General features: G+C 35.5%; 1 protein-coding gene across 1 annotated transcript in view; it reads left to right on the top strand.

The window, feature by feature from the left end:
• The window catches only part of LOC125658498 (uncharacterized), an 11,602-nt gene that overhangs the window by 938 nt on the left and 5,664 nt on the right, over nucleotides 1–5,000 (top strand). The window lies entirely within an intron of this gene.

Below are 5,000 nucleotides of genomic sequence, written 5' to 3'. Positions count from 1 at the left end.
AGAAAGTTATTAGAGGAAGCAGAGGTAGACATCAACTTTCTCTTCACATGCCTTTGGGTTTTGGGCAAGAAAGCACAAAACTTTCACTGGTTGTTCGACAGTTAATGCGCTTCGGGAGTTGGCATATGCAACGGTTCGAGAGTTTGGCGCGGATAGTTTGGGAGTTCGGTGACAATGGTTTAGGCTCACAGCCTGCTGCAAAGCATTTAGTTTACTACAAATGCATTCAAGAAATTGTGACAATGCACCATTAAACATGACCAATCCTTGCATGAAATCACTGTCATCACTGAACCCCCAAACCATTGCATCAGATACCGAACAAATGCACACTAGAACTATCAGTTATTCCTTTCACTTGTCCAAATGAAAAACTTTGTTATCCAAAAGTTTTCAACTCAAATTCGTTTTGAATGCTTATGCAATGTTTTATTTCAATTCTTGTTAAAAGTGTAACAAGTTTTTATGCAATAACTCAGTATTAAAAATTGCACGGATGCTATCAATTTAGTAAGTCGTATGTAATGTTTGCAGTGCTACCATTGGGGTGAGTGCAGCGTCTATAACGCAGTTGGTGTATACAGTGCCAAGACTTGAGGATAGAGAACACATCTCATTTAATATGAATCAGGCCAAATAAAAAACTGTGCAGTTCCGGTTACCCAACTGTCCCTAGTTTTTACCCCCGACCCTAAACCTTCAATTTTAAAGTCCTATAAAATAATTATGAGTTGATCATAGTCATCAGAGGTCTTGACAAAGTATGGGAAGGTCACAGCCTGCAAAGACTTTGTCTTGAAGCGTTCAAGATGGTGGCATCCAGGAAAGAAAATATTTTGTGATAATATGTCAACTTTTATTGCTTGTTTTGACGAATTCTCTCCTATACATGTGTTACTGTTAGAGCTTGCTTCATGAGCAGCCTTCAGGCCACTCGCTGCACGCTTTATTACTGGTAAGTGCTGGCAATAGCGCTGAATTTCTAACACAAGGTACAGAACATACCATTGTCAATGTCAGTGTCAATTAAACCGGAGCAAGTTGCTCGAAACTCACCTTTTCTGATCAATTCATATTTGAAATTCTTTTTATTATTAACATCGCATTTTCTTTAATTGTCTTTTTTCAGAACATTTTTCTTACTTTGATATTAATTAGAGATGGTTGCTCTCACAAACTTGAATAAGATAAGTTATACATTGGATAGTTTTATGTTATTCTGAATGACTTAATGATAGAATAAGATACATTATGATTTGATAGTAGGCTTCAGATAGTAAAATGCACTAAAAACTAAATTTGATAATTCATAAAGAGAGAAGTGTAGTAAACTGAACACTTTTCTGGGTTGTATTATTCTTACCCATGCCATTCTTATTTTATCACTAGTATCTTCTATTGTAATTTAAATTCTCTTGTTTTCAACCCTATAAATTCGTCCGTTCACTAAACTCAGAGCCTTTCTTTGTTGGTGTGCGGACTTGAGCTTTCCCTTCTTGGCCATTTCAAGGTGTCACTTTCTCTATAAAATTCATTTCTGTTAGATACACTAGGCAGTCAGACAGCCCTAGAAAGTAGACAAGATGGCAGCTTTACTGTGAATTTACAGTAAGTGTGAACGACTCAGCTTCTCAAGTTCATTCGAGGTCTCGGATAGTTGGTTTCAAAACAAATCTGTCAATGTTGACGCATCAAGGAAAGAACAATCACTGCGATTGGACCAATATTTAAAGGGGCGGGAATAAAAATAATTTTAGATGGTCACACGTGTCTTTACACTGGCGTGTCATTACATAATCTTTTAGCACGATGGAAGAGACTGCGAAAAGGGAAAACCAATACCAACTAAAACAATGACGTTGATTTTAAAATTACATGCCGAGAGTTTATTTTATGGTAAAATCAGTAAGAAATTAGGCGTCACAAAGGCCACGTTATAAAATTGTCAATCATGGGAACTCTTGCACCGAAAATGTCGCCAACGAAGCTCACACCGGCAATGCTCACACCGGATGTACTTTTGTTAATCGAGTATGAAATTAAAAAGAAATCAAGTGTATATTAATAGAGAAATCAGACAAAATTTATTAAGAAGAAATATTTGTACCCCTGACAATGTACCAAAGGTGTCTTTAACTTGTAGAACTGCGAGAAATTTTTAGGAAAATGACTTTCAAGAACTTGAAACTGAAAAGAAAATCCAAGAGAAGCATATTTCGTCTGAATACAGGGACTCGTCACGAAATATTTGTCTTTTTAAAATTTGACATTGTCTATTCTATATTTACAAATAAATGTAAATATAGAATAGAGAAGGTCAATTCGTGACGAGCCCCTGTGGTCTGAACACGAACGAAGTGTTGAAAATTTCTTTGCTACTGATTTTATTGCAATTTAGGCCGAGTCAGTTTTATATATATATATAGAGAGAGAGAGAGAGAAACTCTAAACGCTTTGTTGAAATATTTCGACCGGTTACCGGTCTTCTTCAGTCGTGTTTTCGTGAAGAAGACCGGTAACATGGTCGAAATATTTCAACAAAGTGTTTAGAGTTTTTTCTGTATTTTACTTCCAAAAAAGAGACTTTATATATATATATATATATTGACGAAGCGAGTGTCGCGTTCGTACAACGGGTAATCGCAATCATGGACATACCATAGGAACTTGAAATTTTATCAATAAAGTTAATAAAATGTACTTGATTGACCATAGCTCAAGGCTTGGTCAATCAAGTACATTTTATTAACTTTATTGATAAAATTTCAAACTCCTATGGACATACAGTTAGGGGTGGACCAGTGATATAGGTTCAAAGGTACGCCAGTATCGCAACATTAACAATCGACCTTTGCTGTGGTTTATTATGACGTTATAGAATGCTAACGAAATGCTGAATTTCTTTAATAATGTGTTACATGTACAGGAGAGGGGTGGTTTGGGGAATTTAGTTTTTGCTAGAATTCACAGAACTTGCCGTTGTTCATTCAATTAACAGTATCTAGCGATGGTTACTTCCGAATTTCTTACGAAAATGTGGGTATATATAACAGTAAAAGACATCAAAGCATGCCATGTGTTGAAAATAAATGTTTTCTCGAAGTAGAATATCTATTGATCTTATTACTTAATCTGACAAATTATTTTAGGGGCGAGATCAAATGTTCAATGTAAGAGAAAACTGAGTTTGCATAGTTCTCACCAAGACACCCCCCCCCCCCCCCCAATACAAAACTAAATATGAAGCATGTTGAAACTAATCGATTAACAAGTAAAACAAATGAAAGTGTACATTGAAACTATTAAACGTTTATTAAAATGTATTATTATGTGGTTTTAAAGTCAGTTGTCTTTTTCCCCCACTAACGTGTAATTGATGTCGGATGACAGAAACTTACGAGTTTTTACCCCCTCTTCCCCCTAACTATTTGAATTTAGAAATTTTTCCGACATGATCTTTTCCAATGCTTTGCAAGATTTCGAAAATATCCTCCGAGAGATTTATTTTAAAATAACGATATGGAAACTGCGAATGTGAAAGAGACAACAAAACAAAAGCATTGTTCTTAAACGGACAAAATCGCCTATAGAAACATGTACTGAAATTTCTGATCACTTAAAACTGACAAGTATCTACAGGAATTTAAGGGAGTAACCTTTCAATTTGTATTGGGATATAGAGGCAACTGCGGATCCTGCCTTTTCCCGCAGCATTTTCGATCCCGTCTTTTTCTTTTCTTTTCAATATTCAGCACTATTTGAATTCTGGGATATTGCTATCCTGCCTTTTCTATACATATCGGAGCTCGCCTTTTTCACCCTGTATTCCCCCTCCCATACCTATTGATACTGCGATGGATTATAAGTATAACACGGTTATTCCTGTTTAAAAGATAAAATTTATAAGGTATCTGATAAAAGTTATATCTTCTAAAGTTTACGAGATATCTTGTATCTTTTATAAGACATCTTATATTTTTTTCTTTATAAGATATCCCATCACTCTTATACATGCAGATATCTAGTATATATAAGATAAACTTTACAAGACATTTTATTAACGTAATCTCAAATCTCCGTTGTCAAATCAAAACCGATATTGAATCTCACGCTACGTACGGTGCAATTTACACTGAAATCAAATAGTGAAACTTACACTTGTTAGGCACGAGATAATATAATGCCAAATACTTGGGACCGCCTACCTATAATTTAACCAACCTATCAAAAGCGCTCTTTAAAATCACTCGGGGACTTTCCAAATGAACTATCTGAAGCACGTCATGTACTTGCCGATATGTCTCGTTCACACTTACTGTAAATCCACAGTAAATGGTTATTAGACTAGGGTTTTACACAAATTCACAGTGTCTGGTAGAAAGTTCCAATCATTAATGGTGCATGGAAAAAATAAGTTTTTAAAAATGTCACTTTAATGATATTGAATTTCAGAGGATAACCAAGCTCATCAGATTATGTCTTTGGCCCATAGTGGTGTTTGGTATGATAAAAATCCCTCTCAGATAATGGGGCACTTCAGTGAGTAAATCCCTCTCAGATAATGGGGCACTTCAGTGAGTGAATCCCTCTCAGATAATGGGGCACTTCAGTGAGTGAATCCCTCTCAGATAATGGGGCACTTCAGTGAATGAATCCCTCTCAGATAATGGGGCACTTCAGTGAGTAAATCCCTCTCAGATAATGGGGCACTTCAGTGAGTAAAATTTTCTGGAATGGGATGTAAAGCAACAAATAAAAAACATTAGCAGTTTTCAAAGTCAGGAAAATTTTAATCCAAAAATCTTTTAATCAAAAGCTGCCACACTGCAATGCAATGTTCAATGTTAAGCTTGCAGATACATTGATAGATAATATTCAGATATGATTACGGACAGTATCAAATTCTTTAATGTTTCACACAGTGAATTGTGTGATGCAAAATTTAAAAGTCTAGTCAACAATTTTGGGTCTCTTGGTTCGATTTGTTCATTTCAGAGATT

This window comes from Ostrea edulis, chromosome 9, assembly GCF_947568905.1.
Source record: "Ostrea edulis chromosome 9, xbOstEdul1.1, whole genome shotgun sequence".
Taxonomy (NCBI): domain Eukaryota; kingdom Metazoa; phylum Mollusca; class Bivalvia; order Ostreida; family Ostreidae; genus Ostrea; species Ostrea edulis.
Note: the sequence above shows the minus strand (reverse complement) of the source record. Positions and strands in the feature narration are given on the sequence as shown.